The sequence below is a fragment of the Hevea brasiliensis genome, chromosome 3 (genome assembly GCF_030052815.1).
Source record: "Hevea brasiliensis isolate MT/VB/25A 57/8 chromosome 3, ASM3005281v1, whole genome shotgun sequence".
NCBI lineage: Eukaryota > Viridiplantae > Streptophyta > Magnoliopsida > Malpighiales > Euphorbiaceae > Hevea > Hevea brasiliensis.
The window spans coordinates 41,979,558-41,996,954 of NC_079495.1; positions in this window are offsets into that span (position 1 = coordinate 41,979,558).

Sequence of the window (17,397 nt, forward strand, 5' to 3'; positions counted from 1 at the left end):
TCTCAAGCCCTAGAGTTGGAAAGAGTTGAGTTTGAGATCGCTTCCCGAGAAGAAGAGGTCGAGAAGACAGAGAAAGAGGGAAAATCAAGAGATCGTAGTTCCAAAGTGGTCATACCGGAAAGAGGAAGAACTATGGGGACATGGCAGAGGTGGCAAGAAACTGGTAGGGGAAGACATTCGGGACAGAGACCTCCCTATCCGGTCACAGAGTACCGTAAGTTCCTATCCTCCCGCCAATGTGAAACTTGTGGAAAGAATCATGGTGGAATCATACAAGGCTATTGGAGCTCGTTATAACCGTGGAGGCACCGGACACTTTGCCAAGGATCGCACCAGAGTCGCAGAGTTGGACCACCTCCTACCATCGCAGAATGGCCTCAGAGCCCCGTCACCGTAAGCTCACAACCACCTAGCAGAGGTAGAGGCAGGGTAGAGGTAACCCAAAGAGCAGCCAAGGCACAAGAAACAATCAGAGCAAGACAAGTGCTCCGTGCAGTCTATGCCATGAGACAGAGAGAAGAGGCAGAGACATCCGATGTTGTGGCCGGTACCTTCTCAACTTTTAACCGTAATGTATTTGTGCTATTTGATCCGGTTCTACCCATTCTTATGTGAGTGCTAGCATCATTGATTGCATTGTCGCTCCATGTACAAAAATGGACTTTGAGGTGCTAGTAACAAGTCCGCTAGACAGAGGTCGTGGTTAATAGGATGTATAGAGATTGCCCTTTGGTGATCCAAGGACACACTTTCCTGTCGATTTCATTGAAATGCCCTTCAGAGATTATGATATCATCTTGGGCATGGATTGGTTAGCTAGGCATCATGCCATGATTGATCAGAGATCAAGATACCACTTTTGGTCTCCTCGATGCTGATGTGGTGATACATGGGGAGAGGCAGCTATTGCCATCCAACATCATTTCGCCGCACTAGCCGTAAAAATGATCGTAAAAGGGTGTGAAGCATACTTGGCACATGTGGTAGACACCCAAGTGGGGAGTCCAAAGATTGAAGGACATCCCTAAAGACATGACTTTCCGCATGTGTTTCGATGAATTGCCGTGATTACCTCCGGAAAGAGAAGTGCGCTTTGAAATTAATGTTCTCGCTGGTGTGGATCCAATCTCCATAACGCCATACGTAATGGCACCAAAGCAGAGTTGAAGGAGTCAAGATACAGCTTGCAAGAATTACTTGAAAAGGGCTTCATCCGCCCTAGTGTGTCACCTTGGGGAGCACCTGTTGTTTGTTAAGAAGAAGGATGGTACTCTCGCTATGCATTGACTACGTGCGCTGAATAGGGTGACAATAAAGAATGATATCCATTGCTCTCGCATTGATGATCCGCTCGATCGCTTGAAGGGTGCAAAGAAGATTCTCCAAAATTGATTTGCGATCCGGTTATCATCGCTTGAAGGTGCAAGAGCAGAGTATTCCAAAATCGCCGTAACTCGGTATGGCCACTATGAGTTTCTAGTAATGCCATTCGGGTTGACAAATGCTCCACCGCTTATGGATCCGATGAACACTATCTTCGCACCATATCTTGATCAATTTGTGGTGGTGTTTATTGATGACATTTTGATATACTCGAGGAGTGCAGAGGAGCATGATAGACATCTCATGGATTGTACCGCAGACTTTAAGGGAGAAACATTGTACGCCAAATTGTCGAAATGTGAATTTTGGTCAAGGAAATCTCCTTTGGGACATGTTGTGTCACCAAGGGATCAAGGTAGATTCCAGAAGGTAGAAGCTATCCTTAATTGGAAACCGCCAGAACATCACGTAAATTCAGCTCGGGCTTAGCTGGATATTACCGCCGGTTTGTGAAGGATTTTCTATGTTATCTTCTCCACCGACCAAGCCGCCTGGAAAGATGTAAAATTTCGTGGACCGATAAATGTCACAGAGTTTTGATGAGTTGAAGAGGTGCTTAATCAAGCTCCAGCTTCTCACTTTACCTACTCCGTAAAGAATACACGCTTTATAGTGATGCTTCTCACAATGGGTTAGGCTGCATCGATGCAAGATCGAATGTCATTGCTTATGCATCACGCCACCAAACCGCATGAGAGGAACTACCCAACACATGATCCGAGTTAGCAGCTATTGTTTTTGCTCTAAAGATCCGGAGACACTATCTGTATGGAGAGAAATGCTACATCTTCACAGATCACAAGAGCTTGAAGTACTTAGGTACCTGTAAGGAATTGAATTTGAGGCAGAGGAGATGGTTAGAACTCATTAAAGATTATGATTGCTTAATAGACTATCACCAGTGAAAGCAAATGTGGTGGTCGACGCCTTAAGTCGCAAGACTATGGCAAGTCTCGCAGTTTCTCCTTTGTCCATGGTATATGAATTGAAAGCACAAAGATGCCGCTTTAGAGGTTGATGATGAGGGATAAGAGTTGCATGGCATGTACACCAATGTTGATTGATCGATCGTAATGGTCGCACAGAGTGATGAAAAATATCGAAGTCACGAAAGAAGTTCAGCAGGCAAGAAACCTGAATTCTCCGTGAGAGATGATGGTTTATTGCTACATCAGGCGTAATGTGCTGCCTTAGTGATGTGGAACCGAGATGATCATTATGAAGGAAGCACATGAGTCTCCATTTGCTATGCACTCGGTGGAACTAAAATGTACAGAGGGTTGAAAGAACATTACGTGGATGGGCATGAAGAGAGATATAGCTGAATTTGTTTCCAAATGCCTAACTTGTCGCAAGTAAAGGCGTAACATCAAGTTCCAAATGGTTTGTTACATCCTTTGTCGCACTCAGAGTGGAAATGGGAACTGATAACTATGGATTTTGTTACAGACTTCCAAGGACACAGAGTAGTCATGATGCAAGATGGGTTATAGCTGATGATTGACTAAGTCCGCTCACTTTTGCCGCCTGATGGACTATAGCCCGGAAAGATTGGCCGATTGTACATATATGAGATTGTAAACCGCATGGAGTGCCGTGATCAATTGTGTTCGACAGAGATCCTAGGTTCACTTCTAGATTCTGGGTAGTCTTCAGAGAGCCCTAGGAACTAGATTGAACTTCAAAGACAAAGATTCCACCCACGCATGCATGGCCACCGAGAGGGTTATTCAGATATTGGAGGATATGCTACGGCTTGTGTGATTGAATTTGAAGGTAGTTGGGATACACACTTGCCTTTGATTGAGTTTGCTTATAACAACAACTACCAATCAAGCATAGGATGCCTCCATATGAAGCTTTGTATGGCGTAAAGTGTAGAACTCCCTTATGTTGGGATGAAGTAGGTGAAAGGAAGATGATTGGGCCAAATTGTCCACAGACAGAGGAAAAGATCGATTGATTAGAGATAGACTCAAGGTCGCATCGACCGTAAGTCCTATGTTGATCTGAAAAGAAGAGATATTGAGTATGCAAAGGTGATAAGGTATTCTCAAAGTTTCTCCTTGGAAGAGGATTATGAGATTTGGCGTAGGGGGAAACTAAGTCCTCGTTTCATCTGACCATATGAAGTTCTCGAAAGAGTGGGTCCTTTAGCATACCGCTGGCATTACCTCCAGAGCTAGCAAGGATACACAGTGTCTTCCATGTGTCCATGTTAAGGAGGTACAGTCGACTCCATCTCATGTACTAACAGCTGAAGAGATTGAAGTAAATCCAGACCTTTCATATGAGGAAGAACCCATAAAAATTCGCTTATGAGGTGAAACAAATTGAGGAACAAACAGATACACCGGTTAAAGTGTCAGGAACCATCATTCAGCCAGAAGCAACTTGGGAACGTGAAGAGGATATGAGGAGACAAAGACCCACACTATTCAGAGACTAATGCTGTGTAAAATTTCGAGACGAAATTTATTTAAGGGGGAGAATTGTAACACCCTAAGTTCTAGAGTGCTCATCGCTCCGGTGACTAAAGTTGTCCTGGACAAATAGGATGCCTAGAACTGCATTTCAATATGAGTGAGGAGACATAAAATAATGAAATACAAGAAAAGAAAATACAAGAAAAACAAAGGAAAAATCATAGCAAAGAAATGTAACCAAGTAAGTGAGCTGAAACCTAGCGATGGGTGATCAGACCGGAAGTCACTACAGTGGACCGCTGACTAGCTCTCGGATCATGGGAACCCTGGAAAACATTTTTAGGACTTAAATAGACCCTTATTGAAGAATAAATATCATTAGAAAGATCAAAGAAAAATTAAATAATTAGTACAAAGAAAAGTGAGAAATCAAAAACAGATAAAATACTTGGTTATCAAAAAAATCGGGAAAGCCACCCGAACAGGGGCATTATGGTCATTTGACATCCCGAATTGTCTTTTGACCTAAATGTCCATTAAAAATAAATAGTATTACACTTAGAAAATAAAATGAAAAATTAATTTGGTGGTACCTAAAGAAAATAGCTAAAATCATGGGTTAAATGTGGAATAAGTGAAAGTTTAACTTATAAAATGATATAATTTTAAGTGGACCACTAAGGGATTAATTAAATACTTAGTGGGACAAGTGTACACTTAAAATGCAGCTGAACTTCATCTTCCTCATTTTAGATTTCAACATTGCCGTGAGTGAAGGGAGAGGAAACTCCATGGACGTTTTGCATGAGCTCACTTAACCTCCCCATTTTCAACTCCAATCTCTTTGGTTCCTTCATGAAAATGGTCTAAACACCACAAGGAAGATATTGATACCAATTTTGGGAAGTTTAAGCAAGGTTTAACAAGCTCCAAGCATAAGGTAAGTTCATAATTTTGAGAATTACTTTGTTAAAGTTTATGTGCATGTTATGGGTATTGGTTTGGTGAAGGAAAATTTTGAGTTTGAAGGGTTATTGTTGTTTTCAATTTGGACAGCCATGGGTCACGTTTTGATGAGGAAATTGTGCATATAATTGTTGAGAAATAATGTTGTTCATGGTGATTTAGTAACCTAGTGATTTAATGCATGTATATATGGTGAATTATACACTTTGATGGAAATTAACTTATGGTATGGCAATGTGATGTTGATGAGTGATTTGTGGCAGCTTGTGGACACTTGAGAAATGGTGTATATTGAAGGAAGTGTGGGCAGCATATTGACCTAGAAGGATGGATGTTATGTATGTAAATTAATGTTGTAAAGTGTATGTAAAGTTTGTAATGTTTAGGTGTATTTGTAATGGTACTTAGAATTATAATTGTGAATGATATTTGGTGTGTTAAGGGTGATTGAATCTGCCCAAAATAATGCAAATGTAATGTAGAAAATGTTGTTGGTAATGTGCCAAAACAGTTTGGTAGGGTATGGAAGTGAACCTTGCAAAGGTAAGTGTGTGTTTGAAGTTTGGGTGTGTAATGCATAGTGAGGGCAGTGTATATTTTGGCCTATAACCTTGAATGTGTAACCTTAATTAGTATGAGACAAATTTGAGGTGAAACTATTCACAAAATGTGCCAACTTTCATTGAGAAACCATGCCAAAATTCTGCTTGCAAGGTGACCTAAAAATTTGACCAATTCGGTTTAGATGCAATTAGGACGTGAAAATGGACCAATTGGGCAGCAGTGAGTGCTTAGGCCTGAACTCACTGAAACCAGGTCGAATTGACCTGAAATTTTGTCCAAGAATAGTTAAGACCCATACCTACAAGTCTTATGAAGACACCAAAGCCCAGAAATGACCATAAGCAAGTCAAACAACTTGCACAAGTTCGGGTCCAAAACTGGCCGAACCAGAATTGACCACTTTGACCTAAAATTGACCTAAAATCGTACCATTTGACCAGCACTAGCGTAATGACCATAACTTGGTCTACTTAACTCGGATTGACCTGAAATTTTGCACCGCGTGCAATAAGACCTAGATCTACAAGTTTGTAGTTTCGACCGAGACCAAAACCGAGGGAACTAGATCGTCCGGTTAGGTCAAACCAGTTGTTCCTGATCCAAAGAATTTGCATTAAAATGCACTAAGCGAGGAAATGACTTTGGTAAAACATACCAAACCTAAAACCCTATCGAGTGTGACATATTAACGACACTAAAACCTAATTTACCAAAAACGCTTCGAGGGTCGGTATATTAGGTGATTAAGCTTAATAATTGAGTTCAAGGCATTATTTACCAAACCCCATCGATAGAGATAGTTTAATTTGGTATCAAACACTTCAAATTGTGTTTCTCGCTAACAAGGACTCAAAGAAAAGGGAAAGAAATCGAGTCAAGACCAGAGACAAATATCGAGGTTTGTGCACAACGGCTATTGCTTTTGAATTTTTCAATTGAAATAAATATTGAATATTTGTATATTATTGTTTTAAATTGTGTTTGTGCACAACAACTGTTTCTTTTTAATGATTTTCAATGGAAATAAATATTGATTATTTGTATATCATTATTTTAAATTGTGGAAATGTGTTTGAGGAATATTTATTGATTGAAAAAATTTGTGAATAGTTTGAAATCGTGAAAAATGGTTTGAATGACATTGATGGATACTTATTGATTAAAAGCATTAGAAATGGTTTGAAACCACAACTATCATGTATATTGATTGTATTCCTCTCTAGCTTGTCTAGTGGGATGAATTGAATTCTCTCCGGTCAAGTGTTGAGGTGTGTGCCTGTTGAGGATGAATAGAATGAGTACTCATATTTTTGCTAGCTAGCCATGTTATTCCTCATTAGTCATCGACTTTGGGATGAATTGAATACCTCATTAGCCATCCGCTTTGGGATGAATTGAATTATGGATCATGATTAAGTCGGTGTGATTTATTGATGTGTATTGTGAGATTGTGAAATGGATTTAAACTCTCATTGACATATACCGCCTTTTGAATTCAAACCCGATCCGACTTATGGAAAATTATTGTTATATGGAGAAATGGAGAATAAAATCAAGTTGAGAATTATTGTATTTAATTTAATTATGATTTTAAGTATCCACTATTTACATGACTTATGAATTGTGATTTAAATTGTATTTGGTTAATGTTGTGCACCACTGAGACATTGTCTCAGCGATAGCTTTTTATTGCTGTCGCAGGTAGAGAGATAGACAGGGCAGCAGACTAGGCTGCATATACATCCAGCGAGGGATTACCTGGTATATTGAGTATACCGCTTTTGCTTTTTGTAATCAGAATGTATGACATCGTATGTACATATTGTATTTGGTTTTGAGCAGTTGTAAATTAAATTAAATTGTACTTGAAGTTGTAAATTAATTATGAGTGTTTTGGATTGTAAAAGTTGTATTATATTTCCTTATCTCAGACTTTGAAAAATTTCTATGGAATTGAGTTGATGAATTGTTGTGTTGAGAAATGTATTGAGTTGAGATTTGGAAAATTATAGAAGTGCTTTTTACAGTTTTCTCAAGAACTGCTTTATCCAAAATACAGATGGCACTTTGCCAAAATTTTTACGTAAATTCCAAATAAATCAAATGAGTTAGTTGTTTCACCTCGCTCACCAAAGTTTTTAACACTGTAAATAGTGCTCACCATCGTAAAAGAAGTAAGAAAAGTTTTAAAATCCCTTGTAGTGTATTTAATGGGTTATCAGAGACGGAGTTGGTAATTCATTAGGTATACTACGGATCATGTTATGCCTTACAGAGGGGTAAGGTGTGACATGTTTTAGTGGTATCGTGAGCAAAGTTTTTAAATTCTGCTTTCACCGTTATTTGAATGTTCTTTCTTCATAGTACAACCGCTCAATATCATTGTTTGATACATACAAGACATTACAAGATAAATATGCACTAACGAGTGAATATTCTTGTGTTATTGTTCAGAAAGCTAAGATCCTCGCATTGAATATGGAAGAGGGTGATCGCTCAATGATCACCATTGAGGTCGAGGTGCAAGGGGATGCCCACTGCATACAAAATGTCGTGGTTCAAGAAGACCACCGCAGCATCGCAGCTTCTCGCTTCGTCACAGATGGTCGCAATATTCCAACAAATGGTCGGTAATGCACCTACTCAAGTCCCAATTCGCACACCGTGGTACAACCACGCCTCCTACGAGACAAGATGATAAATTGATGAAGTATGGGGCTACAGAGTTCAAGGACAGAGATCCTCTAGAAGTCGAACAAAGGGTTAGAGAGGATGGATAGGGTGTTCAAGAAACTTCATTGTACAGAGGAGCTCAGACTTGAATACTCAAGATCCTTACTACAAGGGGATGCTTATGATCGGTGGAAAACCATTCCCACACCGTAGAACTCGCAAGGTCGACTGAATGACTTCCTCAGGGAATTCGCATGTAAATACATCCTCGATGCTTATGTAGACCGTAAGCTACAAGAATTCTTAAGTTTGAAACAGAGGGGCGATCGCTGGTCGAGTATGAAAGAGAATTTTCCCGCCTTTAGCCATTATGCAAAGGAGTCTACTCTCTACCAAAGCAGGAGAGATGCAAGAGGTTTGAAACCGGCTTGAAGCCCAAAGATCGAGTACAAGTGCTCTGGCTTCAAACACACTAACTTCTCCGAACTTGTTTCTCAAGCCCTAGAGTTGGAAAGAGTTGAGTTTGAGACCGCTTCCCGAGAAGAAGAGGTCGAGAAGACAGAGAAAGAGGGAAAATCAAGAGATCGTAGTTCCAAAGTGGTCATACCGGAAAGAGGAAGAACTATGGGGACATGGCAGAGGTGGCAAGAAATCTGTAGGGGAAGATATTCAGACAGAGACCTCCCTATCCGGTCACAGAGTACCGTAAGTTCCTATCCTCCCGCCAATGTGAAACTTGTGGAAAGAATCATGGTGGAATCTGCTACAAGGCTATTGGAGCTCGTTATAACCGTGGAGGCACCTGACACTTTGCCAAGGATCGCACCAAAGAGTCGCAGAGTTGGACCACCTCCTACTACCGCAGTATGGCCGGGCCTGCAGCCCCGTCACCGTAAGCTCACAACCACCTAGCAGAGGTAGAGGCAGGGTAGAGGTAACCCAAAGAGTACCAAGGCACAAGAAAACAATCAGAGCAAGACAGTGCTCCAGTCAGAGTCTATGCCATGAGACAGAGAGAAGAGGCAGAGACATCAGATGTTGTGGCTGGTACCTTCTCAACTTTTAACCAGAATGTATTTGTGCTATTTGATCCGGGTTCTACCCATTCTTATGTGAGTGCTAGCATCATTGATTGCATTGTTGCTCCATGTACAAAAATGGACTTTGAGGTGCTAGTAACAAGTCCGCTAGGACAGAGGTCGTGGTTAATAGAATGTATAGAGATTGTCCTTTGGTGATCCAAGGACACACTTTCCTCTCGATCTCATTGAAATGCACTTCAGTGATTATGATATCATCTTGGGCATGGAGTGGTTAGCTTTGCATCATGACCTGATTGACTGTAGATCAAGATAGCTACTTTGGTCTCCTCAAGATGTTGATGTGGTGATACATGGGGAGAGGCAAATATTGCCATCCAACATCATTTCTACGCACTAGCCGTAAAAATGATCGTAAAAGGGTGTGAAGCATACTTGGCACATGTGGTAGACACCCAAGTGGGGAGTCCAAAGATTGAAGGACATCCCTACAAGACATGACTTTCCGCATGTGTTTCCGATGAATTGCCGTGATTACCTCCGAAAGAGAAGTGCGCTTTGAAATTAATGTTCCGCTCGTGTGGATCCAATCTCCATAACGCCATACGTAATGGCACCAGCAGAGTTGAAGGAGTTGAAGATACGCTATAAGAATTACTTGAAAAGGGCTTCATCCGCCTCTAGTGTGTCACCTTGGGGAGCACCAAGTTGTTGTTTGTTAAGAAGAAGGATGGTACTCCGCTATGCATTGACTACGTGCGCTTGAATAGGGTGACAATAAAGAACAGATATCCATTGCTCTCGCATTGATGATCCGCTCGATCGCTTGAAGGGTGCAGCAAAGATTCTCCAAAATTGATTTGCGATCCGTTATCATCGCTGAAGGTGCAAGAGCAGAGTATTCCAAAATCGCCGTAACTCGAGATGGCCACTATGAGTTTCTAGTAATGCCATTCGGGTTAACAAATGCTCCACCGCTTATGGATCCGATGAACACTATCTTCGCATATCTTGATCAATTTGTGGTGGTGTTTATTGATGACATTTTGATATACTCGAGGAGTGCAGAGGAGCATGATAGACATCTCATGGATTGTATCGCAGACTTTAAGGGAGAAACAGCTTGTACGCCAAATTGTCGAAATGTGAATTTTGGTCAAGGAAATCTCCTTTGGGACATGTTGTGTCACCAAGGGATCAAGGTAGATTCCAGAAGGTAGAAGCTATCCTTAATTGGAAACCGCCAGAACATCACGTAAATTCGCAGCTCGGGTTTAGCTGGATATTACCGTCGGTTTGTGAAGGGATTTTCTATGTTATCTTCTCCACTGACCAAGCTGCTTCGGAAAGATGTAAAATTTCAGTGGACTGATAAATGTCAGCAGAGTTTTGATGAGTTGAAGAGGTGCTTAACTGAAGCTCCAGTTCTCACTTTACCTACTCCGGGTAAAGAATACACAATTTATAGTGATGCTTCTCACAATGGGTTAGGCTGCATCGATGCAAGATCGGAATGTCATTGCTTATGCATCACGCCAGCTGAAACCGCATGAGAGGAACTACCCAACACATGATCTGGAGTTAGCAGCTATTGTTTTTGCTCTAAAGATCTGGAGACACTATCTGTATGGAGAGAAATGCTACATTTTCACAGATCACAAGAGCTTGAAGTACTTAGGCACCCAGAAGGAATTGAATTTGAGGCAGAGGAGATGGTTAGAACTCATTAAAGATTATGATTGCTTAATAGACTATCAGCCAGGGAAAGCAAATGTGGTGGCTGACGCCTTAAGTCGCAAGACTATGGCAAGTCTCAGAGTTTCTCCTTTGTCCATGGTATATGAATTGAAAGCACAGCATGCCAGTTTAGAGGTTGATGATGAGGGACAGACAGTAGTTGCATGGCATGTACAGCCAGTGTTGATTGATCGATCGTAATGGTCGCACAGAGTGATGAAAATATCGAAGTTACCGAAAGAAGTTCAGCAGGCAAGAAACCCGAATTCTCCGTGAGAGATGATGGTTTATTGCTACATCAGGGCAGAATGTGCGTTGCTAGTGATGTGGAATTGAGACAGATCATTATGAAGGAAGCACATGAGTCTCCATTTGCTATGCACCGGTGGAACTAAAATGTACAGAGGGTTGAAAGAACATTACTGGTGGATGGGCATGAAAAGAGATATAGCTGAATTTGTTTCCAAATGCCTAACTTGTCGCTAAGTAAAGGCGTAACATCAAGTTCCACTGGTTTGTTACATCCTTTGTCGCACAGAGTGGAAATGGGAACGAATAACTATGGATTTTGTTACAGGACTTCCAAGGACACAGAGTAGTCATGATGCAAAGATGGGTTATAGCTGATGATTGACTAAGTCCGCCACTTTTTGCCGCCTGATGGACTATAGCCCGGAAAGATTGGCCGATTGTACATATATGAGATTGTATAATTGCATGGAGTGCCAGTATGAATTTTGTCTGACAGAGATCCTAGGTTCTCTTCTAGATTCTGGGGTAGTCTTCAGAGAGCCCTAGGAACTAGATTGAACTTCAAAGACAAAGATTCCACCCACGCATGCATGGCCACCCGAGAGGGTTATTCAGATATTGGAGGATATGCTACGGGCTTGTGTGATTGAATTTGAAGGTAGTTGGGATACACACTTGCCTTTGATTGAGTTTGCTTATAACAACAACTACCAATCAAGCATAGGGATGCCTCCATATGAAGCTTTGTATGGCGTAAAGTGTAGAACTCCCTTATGTTGGGATGAAGTAGGTGAAAGGAAGATGATTGGGCCGTAAATTGTCCACAGACAGAGGAAAAGATCGATTGATTAGAGATAGACTCAAGGTCGCATCGCATCGCCGTAAGTCCTATGTTGATCTCAAAAGAAGAGATATTGAGTATGCAAAGGTGATAAGGTATTCTCAAAGTTTCTCCTTGGAAGAGGATTATGAGATTTGGCGAAAGGGGGAAACTAAGTCCTCGCTTCATCTGACCATATGAAGTTCTCGAAAGAGTGGGTCCTTTAGCATACCGGCTGGCATTACCTCCGTAGCTAGCAAGGATACACATGTTGTCTTCCATGTGTCCATGTTAAGGAGGTACAGTGTCGACTCCATCTCATGTACTAACACTTGAAGAGATTTAAGTAAATCCAGACCTTTCATATGAGGAAGAACCCATAAAAATTCTGGCTTATGAGGTGAAACAGCTGAGGAACAAACAGATACACCTGGTTAAAGTGCTGTGGAACCATCATTCAGGCCAGGAAGCAACTTGGGAACGTGAAGAGGATATGAGGAGACAAAGACCCACACTGCTATTCAGAGACTAATGCTGTAAAATTTCGAGACGAAATTTATTTAAGGGGGAGAATTGTAACACCCTAAGTTCTAGTGCTCTCATCGCCCGGTGACTGTTGTCCTGGACAAATAGGATGCCTAGAACTGCATTTCAATATGAGTGAGGAGACATAAAATAATTAAATACAAGAAAAGAAAGTACAAGAAAAACAAAGGAAAATGATAGCAAAGAAATGTGACCAAGTTAAACGAGCCGAAACCTAACGATGGTGATCAGATCGGAAGTCACTACGTGGACCGCTGACTAGCTCTCGGATCATGGGAACCCCGAAAACATTTTTAGGACTTAAATAGACCTTATTGAAGAATAAATATCATTAGAAAGATCAAAGAAAAATTAAATAATTAGTACAAAGAAAAGTGAGAAATCGAAAATGCATAAAATACTTGTTATCAAAAATCTGAAAGCCACCCGAACAGGGGCATTATGGTCATTTGACATCCCGAATTGTCTTTTGACCTAAATGTCCATTAAAAATAAATAGTATTACACTTAGAAAATAAAATGAAAAATTAATTTGGTGGTACCTAAAGAAAATAGCTAAAATCATGGGTTAAATGTGGAATAAGTGAAAGTTTAACTTATAAAATGATTTAATTTTAAGTGGACCACTAGGGGATTAATTAAATACTTAGTGGGACAAGTGTACACTTAAAATGCAGCTGAACTTCATCTTCCTCATTTTAGATTTCAACATTGCCGTGAGTGAAGGGAGAGGAAACTCCATGGACGTTTTGCATGAGCTCACTTAACCTCCCCATTTTCAACTCCAATCTCTTTGGTTCCTTCATGAAAATGGTCTACACACCACAAGGAAGATATTGATACCAATTTTGGGAAGTTTAAGCAAGGTTTAACAAGCTCCAAGCATAAGGTAAGTTCATAATTTTGAGAATTACTTTGTTAAAGTTTATGTGCATGTTATGGGTATTGGTTTGGTGAAGGAAAATTTTGAGTTTGAAGGGTTATTGTTGTTTTCAATTTGGACAGCCATGGGGTCACGTTTTTGATGAGGAAATTGTGCATATAATTGTTGAGAAATAATGTTGTTCATGGTGATTTAGTAACCTAGTGATTTAATGCATGTATATATGGTGAATTATACACTTTGATGGAAATTAACTTATGGTATGGCAATGTGATGTTGATGAGTGATTTGTGGCAGCTTGTGGACACTTGAGAAATGGTGTATATTGAAGGAAGTGTGGGCAGCATATTGACCTAGAAGGATGGATGTTATGTATGTAAATTAATGTTGTAAAGTGTATGTAAAGTTTGTAATGTTTAGGTGTATTTGTAATGGTACTTAGAATTATAATTGTGAATGATATTTGGTGTGTTAAGGGTGATTGAATCTGCCCAAAATAAGGCATTGGTTATGTAGAAAATGTTGTTGGTAATGTGCCAAAACAGTTTGGTAGGGTATGGAAGTGAACCTTGCAAAGGTAAGTGTGTGTTTGAAGTTTGGGTGTGTAATGCATAGTGAGGGCAGTGTATATTTTGGCCTATAACCTTGAATGTGTAACCTTAATTAGTATGAGACCAATTTGAGGTGAAACTAGGCACAAAATGTGCCAACTTTCATTGAGAAACCATGCCAAAATTCTGCTTGCAAGGTGACCTAAAAATTTGACCAATTCGGATTAGATGCAATTAGGACCTGAAAATGACCAATTGGGCAGCAGTGAGTGTTTAGGCCATAACTCACTCAAACCAGGTCCAATTGACCTGAAATTTTGACCAAGAATAGTTAAGACCCATACCTACAAGTCTTATGAAGACACCAAAGCCCAGAAATGACCATAAGCAAGTCAAACAACTTGCACAAGTTCGGGTCCAAAACTGGCCGAACCAGAATTGACCACTTTGACCTAAAATTGACCTAAAATGGTACCATTTGACCAGCAATAGTGTAATGACCATAACTTGGTCTACTTAACTCGGATTGACCTGAAATTTTGCACCGCTGCAATAAGACCTAGATCTACAAGTTTGTAGTTTCGACCGAGACCCAAAACCGAGGGAACTAGATCGTCCGGTTAGGTCAAACCAGTGTTCCGAATCCAAAGAATTTGCATTAAAAGGCACTAAGCGAGGAAATGACTTTGGTAAAACATACTAAACCTAAAACCCTATCGAGTGTGACATATTCACGACACTAAAACCTAAGTTACCTAAAACGCATCGAGGGTCGGTATATTAGGTGATTAAGCTTAATAATTGAGTTCAAGGCATTATTTACCAAACCCCATCGATAGAGATAGTTTAATTTGTAATCAAACACTTCAAATTGTGTTTCTCGCTTAACAAGGACTCAAAGAAAAGGGAAAGAAATACCGAGTCAAGACCAGGAGACAAATATCGAGGTTTGTGCACAACGGCTATTGCTTTTGAATTTTTCAATTGAAATAAATATTGAATATTTGTATATTATTGTTTTAAATTGTGTTTGTGCACAACAACTGCTTTCTTTTGAATTATTTTCAATGGAAATAAATATTGATTATTTGTATATCATTATTTTAAATTGTGGAAATGTGTTTGAGGAATATTTATTGATTGAAAAATATTGTGAATAGTTTGAAATCGTGAAAAACTATTTGAATGACATTGATGGATACTTATTGATTGAAAAGCATTAGAAATGGTTTGAAACCACACTATCATGTATATTGATTGTATTCCTCTCTAGCTTGTCTAGTGGGATGAATTGAATTCTCTCCGTCAAGTGTTGAGGTGTGTGCTGTTGAGGACGAATAGAATGAGTACTCATATTTTTGCTAGCTAGCCATGTTATTCCTCATTAGTCATCGACTTTGGGATGAATTGAATACCTCATTAGCCATCGGCTTTTGGGATGAATTGAATTATGGATCATGATTAAGCTGTGTGATTTATTGATGTGTATTGTGAGATTGTGAAATGGATTTAAACTCTCATTGACATATACCGTCTTTTGAATTCAAACCCGATCCGACTTATGGAAAATTATTGTGATATTGAGAAATGGAGTTTAAATTCTTATTGACAATTATTGTCTTGAATTTAATTATGATTTTAAGTATCCACTATTTACATGACTTATGAATTGTGATTTAAATTGATTTGGTTAATGTTGTGCACCATCGAGACATTGTCTCAAATGATAGCTTTTATTGCCGCAGTAGAGAGACAGACAGTGGCAGCAGACTAGGCCGCATATACATCCAAATGAGGGATTACCGGTATATTGAGTATACCGCTTTTGCTTTTTGTAATCAGAATGTATGACATCGTATGTACATATTGTATTTGGTTTTGAGCAGTTGTAAATTAAATTAAATTGTACTTGAAGTTGTAAATTAATTATGAGTGTTTTGGATTGTAAAAGTTGTATTATATTTCCTTATCTCAGACTTCGAAAAATTTCTAGGGAATTGTGTTGATAAATTGTTGTGTTGAGAAATGTATTAGAGTTGAGATTTGGAAAATTATTGAAGTGCTTTTTATAGGTTTTCTGAAGAACTGTTTTGTCCAAAATACAGATGGCACTTTGCCAAAATTTTTACAGAAATTCCAAATAAATCAAATGAGTTAGTTGTTTCACCTCAGTTCACCAAAGTTTTTAACACCTGTAAATAGTGCTCACCACTGTAAAAGAAGTAAGAAAAGTTTTTAAAATCCCTTGTAGTGTATTTAATGGGTTATCAGTAGACGGAGTTGGTAATTCATTAGGTATACTACGGGATCATGTTATGCCTTACAGAGGGGTAAGGTGTGACAAAGATTAAATATAGGTTTGACACTTGGCACAATGTGATTGGGTCAATTAAACCTAGAGCCAATCAGAAGGTGACATGTGGCAAGGGTTTTAAGTGGTGACCTAGCTATATAAGTGTAAGGATGAAAGAACAAACATAACAATCTGCCACTTACTCTTTGGTGCTGCCACCTAAAGAGCACTCTCCCTCTCTTCTTCTTCATCTCTTATCAATTCAAAGAGATTAGCAAACAATCTCTTGAATTAAAAATACTAAAAATCGTTTCTAGTGTCCTGTTTACATCTGTAATCTCTCAAAAGGCAAAACTTGATTTTCTAATTTATAGAAAAAGCTTTAGAAGCTGTTCAAGGGCTGCCATAGGTGATCTTAGTGTGGACAAGCTAGAGGGACAACATCTGGTGTCCTAAAGACGCATCCCAAAGGTGCCAAACACGCTGCAGTGCATCAAAAGGTTAGTGCACTTGTTCTTGATCTAATCTAGGGTTCTAATAATTAATCTGATTAATTCTAAAATCTTAAATAGCAAATGTAGATCCAAAAATATATTAAAAGAGTTTTAATATGCTATTTATCATTGAAATCAAATAGATAAAAATAAATCTTGCATGATGCATGTGACCCTAGATGAAAAATTTTGAATTTCAATGATTTAAACTTGTGTTTTTCATGCTTTCGCTCCTTCAATTGGTATCAGAGCTACTATATTTGCTATTTAGATTGTTGATTATATGATTTAATTGTGTTATTTGATCATGAGATGATAGATCCATTACTAGTTGGACCAACAAAGGTGGCGGCTTGATGAACTACCCCACCATGCGCATGGTTTGATTCATTCAACCATGCGCATGGCTGTTTGGGTATGTTTGTGGGCTTTGTGCCAAGGCCCATAATTAGGCCCATGACTAATTAAAGTGTTTAATTAGGTGTTTTAATCACACAATTAAATTTTGATTCAGATCTGAATTTTAAAAATTGTTTGAATATGATTCAAATATGAATTTTAAAAGTTGTTTGAATGTGATTCAAATCTGAATTTTTAAAGTTGTTTAAATCATATTCAAATCTGAATTTAAAAAGTTCTTTGAATATGATTCAAATCTGAATTTTTAAAGTTGTTTGAATGTGATTCAAATCTGAATTTTTAAATTTGTTTGAATGTGATTCAAATCTGAATTTTTAAATTTGTTTGAGTCATATTCAAATCTGGATTT